Raw genomic sequence first — 8,655 nt, 5'->3', positions numbered from 1 at the left:
CCTTCTGGGATATTAGATCAAAGAAGTTAGGAAACCAGACATTGAAAAACTTTTAAAAATACATTAATTGACACAAAAATGAGAAGTTGTTTGTTGTTGATAATGTATATGCAATGTCTTTGTCTTGACTGTTATGCATTCTATTCATTCTAGAAAAAAGCAGTGTATGCTGTAAAGATATATAGTGATTAAATGTAAATTTTTTAAAAATAAATTTTTTAAAGTTTTTTTGCCATAGGGTGCATGTACTTCCTGGAGCCAATGAGAGGGAACATGAGAAAGCACCCCTGAGGGGCATGACTGCAAACCTTTTTTCTCTATTCTCCTCCATGAATCACCTGTGTCCAGTGTAATTTTCAAGCCACCAGGTCCAGAACTCAAACTATGGTTGGCCATGTGGAAGTCCTGCACCTTAACCAATATGACACCTGCTGGCTCTCAGAGGCTTAAAGTTTTTGTTTTGGAGATTTTTGCAATAGAGTTTGTATACCCGCGAGATAGAGACAGAGAGACAGAGGCAAGAAATCACCACCCAGGGGCGTGACCATGCTACCATCCCGTTCTCTTCTTGGGATTTTGGCCATGCTCCACACACACCCAACATGAGTTTTAAGCAGCTGGGACTGGACTTTCAACCATGATCATCCACATGGAAGTCCAGTGAACTGTTATACCACCTGCTGACTCCAGAGGCTTGAAGTTTAAGAGTACTCATTCAGTTGTCTGATAGACCTTGATTTTATTCTCACTTCTAACACTAGCTGTGTTGTCTTAGACATGTTAATGTAACCTCTCTAAGCCTTGGTGTCTTTATCTGTATAATGGAAATCATCATAGAACATCTATCTCATAAGGTTTCTAGTAGAGAAAATTGAATAATGAATGTAAAGAAGTTAGCATATAGTTTATATTAAAAATTATTAGGTAATTTTATGATTGGAAAAGATAAAATAGAAGAGTCAGTTGGAGGCCTTTGGAAAAAATAGAGCCTAAAATCAAACTCAAACTTTTCTTTGACTGAGAGACACTCATCAGTTTTATTATGATCTGAGAAGCCTCAGTTATCACACATTTTTCAGATAAATCTGTTCATATTTTAAACAACATATTGGGTCGTCAGAAAGGAAAAACATAGAAAAATGTCATGACTTTTCCGACAACCCAGCAGATCACAAAACCGTTTCTGTGAGATCCATGAAGTATTGTAGCATACAGTGCCCTGATTTTTTACAGTGTTCATTTTGACCTCATTTTACAAATGTTTATTTATTCAGTGCAGATAGAAACTGAGTGCTTAAGTACATAATTCTAGGATCCCTGGAGGTAACAGTGTTCTTTTCTTATTTTTCATATTTTAGTTTTGTTTATGTTTTTAGTATTACTGCAAAACTCATCTCATTAGAGGTTTTTATTTTGGTAAATAAGTAAAATAGTAAACATTTACTTACTCAAAAATTTTTGTGCATTAAATTTTATGTGTGCCCCCACACACACAAACACATGTAAATAGCATAAGCTCATTAATATATAAGTAATGGAACATTGAAAATAATCCTGAAAGAACAGATCTACTGATAACTTGTTTCAGAATTAGAAAAGTAAAAAAACAGAATTTAGAATAATCAATGAGAAAGTTAGCCTTTATTTTCAGGAGCATAGTCTTATCTCAAAGGAATTTGAAGTGTTTTTCAGTCTGTTACAGCAGAGCAGATTTTCTCTCCTAAAGCTTTGATAAAGATCAAAATACATTTTAAAGGTTTGTGTGGGTTTTGTTTGTTTTGTTCTTTTTAGTTGAGATTGTGTTGACTTAAAATGCATGAGACTCACATACTAGGATGTCTGGATAATAGTTATATGCTCACTATAGAATTCTAAGAGGAAAGGAGGAAAATAAAAGTATAAGCAGAAAAATAGGGTATGAACACTTAGAGCAATTGGCCTAACATGAGGTTTTTGTCTAAGTCAATATATGACTTAGCAGAGCTGTATTATAAAGAAATATGCAATGAAAAATCAGAGACAATGAAATATATTCTCTAAGATCTCAATCTGCTCAACCAAGAAGTATTGAACACTTACTATGTGTAAGACACTGCAAAATTCTAGAAATGGGGTTGGAAGAGATGAAAGCTAACAAGATGTAAAGATGAATAAAACATGGTCTTTTTTTTTTTCCAGGAAACTTCCAATGTGGTGAGGAAAGTAGAATTATACAAAGTAAGCATGGAAAATATAAAAAAGCTGTGAGATAGTGAAAAGAAGACTCTACTATGGTTGGATCCTAGGCTTGAATTCAGAATGAAGTGCTCTTACTTATAGTTTAGTCTGAGTTACTAGATAAAATGCAGAACATTCAGTTAAATTTTAGGTAAAAATGAATAATTTTTAAATTATAAGTATGCTGCATCGCATGGAGCATACTTACTTTAAGAAATTTCTTGTTTCATTTTATTTTTAAATCTGAAATTCAAATTTAACAAGGCATCCAGTAATTTTATTTGCTAATTCTGGCAACCCTACCTTAGACAAGTATGGTGGTTATTTATAGTTTGCCAACTCTATTCACCATTTTTCTTTCTCTACTCTATCCTTCCAGGAAGCTGACTCTTACGATATCTATTTCCTGGACTTCCTTGTGAGTAGTTTCTTGTTGAATTCAGTCAATGGGAGATACAAGGAGGAAACAGTAGAAAGAAATAGAGGCCAGATTATTTTCCTGCCTTTTCATGCCTCAATGAAGCATCGTTGGTGGTGGCAATATTCCTCTATAATTACAGTTCATGTGTGACAGTTCCTCCTACATGGCTTCAGCTCTCCTGGGATTCTGTTGATACTTTTTTCCTCCCATTGCTCCTTTAGCACTGAGAGTAGCAACACTTCCTATTGCTGCTCATCTCTGAGTATCTCAACATCCCTTTTGATTTCTCTAACCTTGCCTATATCTCTGTAGGTAGTCTATTTTAATCTTCATTGGAACCATTTGTGTTAAATTATTTTCTTCTTGAACTTTGGCTAAAAAAGCAACTCCTTTTAAGTCCTTTGAGCCTCAATCTCTTTATTTATTAAATGAAGCTAATGATATCTCCCCCATATAGTTTCTGTAAGCAGATTAGATATTAATATGTAGATATAATGAGAGGGATATCCAACATTTGATTTGATATTTAGTACATTATATCAATAATTCTTTCCAATTCTGGTATGACTAAATAGTGCCCGTTGAACAAAATCTTGTATAGATATTACTATAAACTCCTGACAAACTATAAAAATCAACTCTCTGAAGTAACTGGGTAGTGATCCATAGCAGGTAGATAACGAAGGAGAGTTAATACTTCTTTAATAATTTTTTTTTTTTTACCAGAAGTTATGTGCTCTTGCCAGAGAGAGACAGAGAGAGAAAGAGAAAGTGAGAAATCAACCCCTATGGGGAATGGTCACACCACAGTCCCCTCTCCTCCAATTGTCCCTCTTATCAGGATTTTGGGTATGCATGCACACATGCCTGGCATGTTTCTCAAGCCGCTGGTTCTGGGACTTGAACTATGGAGTCAATGTGGGATCCGGCTGCCTTAACCACTACATCACAGGCTGACGGAAGAGTTAATACTTTGATGAAAGAAACGGTACTACATGAATTTCTCCTTTTCATAGCTTTCAGACTGAGAGAAGACACCAGTCTACATCAAATGTGAGCAGGGAGTGTGGAAAACCTGCATCATTTCTGTCTAAAGAACCAGAGGACAGAGTTTAAGGTAACTATAGCTAGTAAAACTTAAGAGAAAATCCCTCAAGGGAGAGTTTAAAAAATAGAGGCCAAAATTCTGTCTATACGTTATTTCCAAATTTTCAGCTAAACCTTGAATCACACCTGTGGGATTGGGCTTCAGCAGACCAAATCAAACTAAATGAGCACTACTGAGACTTAAGTTGTTGCCTGTGCTTGAGAATGAGTTTAGAGTTTGAGTCCAATCAAGTTAAGCATCTATTAAAAGAATCAACATTTTTTAGAGAAATACAACAGAATCAGAGTCTCCACAATACATCATCTACAATGTCCAAAATACAATCCATAATTACTTCATAAAGAAATAGGAGAAAAATCTTCTCTTAAGAAGGGACATTATGAAAGCATGACTGTCAAGAAAACTTAGATGTTACATGTAGTAGACAGGGGTTTTAAAACAGTTATTATACATATGCTCAAAGATGTAAAGAAAGAAGCCCTCTACATCTGAGCTGTGAGCTGCTCCTTTCAGGGACTAGGGCAACCGAATATTTTCTGCTTCAAGTTCACCCTCAGACCCCATAATCTAGACAAGACAAACCAGTCTCAGGCCATCTCAGAAGCCCTCTACATTTGAACCATGAGCTGCCCCTATCAGGTACTAGGGCAACTGAATATTTTCTGCTCCAACCTGCTGCACAAAGGGAGAAATTTCTCTTCATAAATCTGAACTAAAACCTCTTTCTGTGGACACCACATTGCAAAACACAGTAGAGGAGATAAATGGGCACGGATTTATCTCATAGTAAATGGAAGCATGTGAAGCTTACAGTTGCAGAAAACTTCTCCAACAAATTAGCCAAAAGTAAATACATCACCAAATGACTAAAATTCAGAGAAGAGAAACTGCATAGTGAACAGCAGGGAGAAGGATGGAGCTGCAGAGAAAGCATGTCTCACCTCTTCCTGCATGTCTCTGAACTCTCAGTTGAAACCCTCCAGCTCAGCCTAGCTGCACCTGTTCTCTAGAAACCGGGAGGCCTTTGTAATATCTAGTTCCAATGAAAGAAATGCAGGTTGTTTGATGAACACCAGGGAAACAGAACTGTAGAGATATTGCAGATCACCTCCTCCTGCATGTCTCTGAACACTAGGATTTAACTCCAAGAAATCAGGAGAAAAAGTATAATCCATCACATGACCAAAAACCACCACAGAGGCACAAGAAACATGAGAAACTAAGAAAGTATTTCTTTCCCAAGGGAAAAGAACTCTTCATCATCCACAGATGGTGCAGTGGAACTTGTGTAAATGTTGGATAATGAATTCAGAATATTTATAGTGACAAAACTAACAGAGAATCAAGAGAAGAGAGAAAACAAACCCCAGATGATGAAGGAGAAAAGAGACAATGAGTCCCAAGAGGTGAGGAAGTTCTTGCATGATTTGAAAGTGGAAATACATGCCATAAAAAGAATCAAATGGAACTGTTAGAGATGAAGGCTGTAATACAGGAAATCCAAACCTCCCTTGAAAACATTAGAAGTAGATTAGATCGTGCAGATCATATCTTAGAGGTAGAAGACAAAACCTTTGACTTAGAAAAATACACCAAAAAGACAGAGAAAATACCACCCCCCCACCATGAGAATAATGTACAAGAAATACTAGATTTCGTTATACACCCAAACATCCAGATAATTAGTATCCCAGAAGGTGAAGAAACTATTAAGGGCATTATAATCTATAAAATCCTGGAAGAAAACTTTCCAAACTTAGAGAGGCATTCAAATATCCAGACCCAAGAAATACAAAGGACCCCTAATAGAGTCAACCCAAGAAGATCTTCTCCAAGGAACATCATAGCCAGCTTGATCAAAACCACAGACAAGACAAATACTAAAATTGAGAAGAGATAAATGCTACTTACAAAGAATATTCCATCAGGCTAACATCAGATCTCTTATCAGAAACAGTGCAAACAAAAAAGAGTGGAAAAATATACTCAACGTGTTAAGTGAAAATCAATTTCAACCAAGAATACTATACCTGGCAAGATTACCCTTCATATGGGAAGAAAAGATAAAAAATATTCTCAGATAAACAAAACCTGAAAGAAAGAATTTATCAACATCATACCAACTCACCAAGAAGTTCTGAAGGGAGTTTTATACAGGAAAACTAAGACAGATTCACAGAAATAATAGTACAAAAACAACCAACAAAATGACCAACTTAATGATAGGGACAAGTCCGGAAAGATCAATAATAATCTTGAATGTAACGGAAAGATCAGACCACAGTAATACTTCATATTCAACAGAAGAGAGATTAATTACATGAGACTGAACTGGTAAAATAGAATTTTATGACTTTTAACTAAAACATTACTGATTTTCTTCTACGCTTTGTTTTCCAGATTTAAGGATTTTTTTCCCTCTTTTGAGCTATTGATGGGTTCAACAATTTGTTATTTTTTTTTTTTTAAATTGAAACACACTTTTCTCCGTTCCTGACTCCTCTAGAATTGGAAAATATTTGGGAGTCTTCTTATTTTGTGACAGAATGTTTATTTGCATAAGTTTAGTAGTATCTGTTGCCTTGAACTTGAATCAGAAATTGAAAATACTGGTTAAATTAATTAGTATTTTTATGGGGCTTTGTGCAAATTACAGACCAAATTGAGACTAAATTTATTTATTTTTTTGCAAGTAAGTTAGTTTATGCCTCTCTTTGGTAAAATGGGGAAGGGAGAGAGGAAAAAATGCCTCAGAAGAAAATTACAATGCACTTATTACTAGATTTTAGCTTTGTCCATATCTGTTTTTGAGTTTTTAGTATCTACCTACTGTTTGAACAGAATCTTAACCTTTTTCCTTGCTTTAAGTCTTAAGCAAATTTTTCTTAACATTTTAAAATTTTGATTTATTAAAGCTAACACTGCTTTTATTGAAATTAAAAATACATTAAAATAATGAAATATCTATTTAATGACCACAAAAACAAAACCAAAAAAAGATGAAAAGTATGATTATAATGAGTACAAAGATAAAAAGTCTAGAAATGCAAAGAAATAGAATTATAAAAAATAGGGCCAGGGGCCAGCCGGTGGAATGGTGGTTAAGGAGCTGGATTCTATATGGCCAATTGCAGACCCAGCAGCTTGAAATTCACACCAGGTGCGTGTGTGTGTTTGTGTGTGTGTGTGTGTGTGTGTGTGTGCGCCCAAAATCTCAAGAGGCGAATGGGAGAGAAGAGATTGTGGTGTGGCCATGCCCCTTGGGTTTGATTTCTTACTTTCCCTCTCTGTCTCTCACTGTCTTTCTCCAGCAAGTGCATGCACCCTATGGGAAAACCTTAAAAAATAAAAAGGGTGGGGGGCAGCCCATGGTGTGGTGGTTAAGGAGGCTGGATTCCATGTGGCTGACACCATGGTTTGAGTCCCAGACCGAGAGGCTTGTGTAAGACACTGGGCATGTGTGCCTGAAATCCTGACAAGAGGGAGAAATGAAGAAGGGATTGTTGCATGACCTATCACCGTGGAAGGTACTTTCTCACTTTCCCTCTCTCTTTGTCTCCAGTTAGCACATGTGCCTTTTGGCATATAATTTAAAAACAAAACAAAACAAAACAGAAAACTTCTAGAACTGAAAAATGCAATATTGTAAACAAAAATATTCACTAAATGGGATTAGCATAAAATGAAAATGACAGAAGAAAGCATAAATGAACTTAAAGCTAGATAAGTAGAAATGATCCAAACACACACACATATATATACACACACATATATATATAATACATGTATAATACATGTATATATAATAAGTGTATATATAATACATGTATATGTATTTTTTTTCTTTTTTTTTTTTTAGGGTGTGTACACTCACCAGAGAGATTGAGAGAGTCAGAGAGATAGAAAGTGAGAAATCACCCCCCAGGGGAGTTGGCCACATTGCAATCCCTTCTTCCTTCATTCTCCTCTCAGAATTTTGGGCACGTACGCATGTGCACCTGGTGGAGTTTTAAACTGCTAGATTCATGACTCGAACTGCAGTTGACCAAGTGAGAGTCCAGCGATGTAACCATTATACCACCTGCTTGTCCCCTGAGAAAAGATATATAAAAATATTTTAAAAGATATTTTAAAAGTCCTTCCTAAAGTCACAATATCAGAAGGCCTGTTTTGTCATTGGAATCCCAGAAGAATAGTGAAAAAATGGAGCTAAACAAGATTCTTGAAAAAAACGTGGTTGAAGTTTTCAAAGAAACCTATAGCATCAAGAATCTCAAAGGGACCAGCAGTTAGCATAATGACTGTGTCGCTGAACTCCCATGTAGCCGACTGCGGTTTGAGTCCCAGACCCGGTGGCTTAAATTCACGTCAGGTGCATGTGTGTGCGTGCCCAAGATCTCAAGAGGAGAATGGAGGAGAAGGGATTGCGGCGTGGCCATCCACCCTGAGGGGTGATTTCTCGCTTTCTATCTCTCTGTTTCTCTCTGTCCGTCTGGCCAGCACATGCGCTCTATAGCAAAAACCTCTAAAAAAAAAAAAAAGAAAAATAAAAAGAAAAAAAGAAAAAGAATCTCAAAAAGCCCCAGTCAGGATATCTATTAGAAAAAGCCACACCTAGTCACAACTATTGAATATCAAAGATGAAGAGAAAAATCTTAGAAGGAAGTCAGAGAAAAATCACACATTACACATAGGGGAACAATTCAAGTGATTGTTGACTCAGCATCAGGAACATTGAGTCCAGAAAACAGAGGAATAAATGTTTTAATGTGCTAAAAGAAAAAACAGGCAACCTAGGATTCTAAATTCAGTGAAATTTAGTCTTCAATAATAGAAGTGAGGTAAGCATATTTTAAGATAATAGGAAACCAAGAAAGTTCATTTTCATAGACCTACACTGCAAAAAATG

The 8,655-nt window shown here is 36.0% G+C and overlaps 1 long non-coding RNA gene across 1 annotated transcript in view; it reads left to right on the top strand.

Annotated features, from left to right (window-relative positions):
- Positions 1 to 2,178: 2,178 nt before the first annotated feature.
- Positions 2,179 to 8,655, top strand: part of LOC102472367 (uncharacterized) — a 46,334-nt gene continuing 39,857 nt past the window's right edge. The window contains exons 1-3 of the long non-coding RNA XR_334206.2: positions 2,179 to 2,217; positions 2,597 to 2,635; positions 3,655 to 3,755. This is a non-coding gene — a long non-coding RNA (uncharacterized LOC102472367). The remainder of the gene's footprint in view (positions 2,218 to 2,596; positions 2,636 to 3,654; positions 3,756 to 8,655) is intronic.

The sequence above is a fragment of the Tupaia chinensis genome, unplaced genomic scaffold (genome assembly GCF_000334495.1).
Source record: "Tupaia chinensis unplaced genomic scaffold, TupChi_1.0 Scaffold000168_1, whole genome shotgun sequence".
NCBI lineage: Eukaryota > Metazoa > Chordata > Mammalia > Scandentia > Tupaiidae > Tupaia > Tupaia belangeri.
This window is presented reverse-complemented; position numbering and strand designations above follow the sequence as displayed.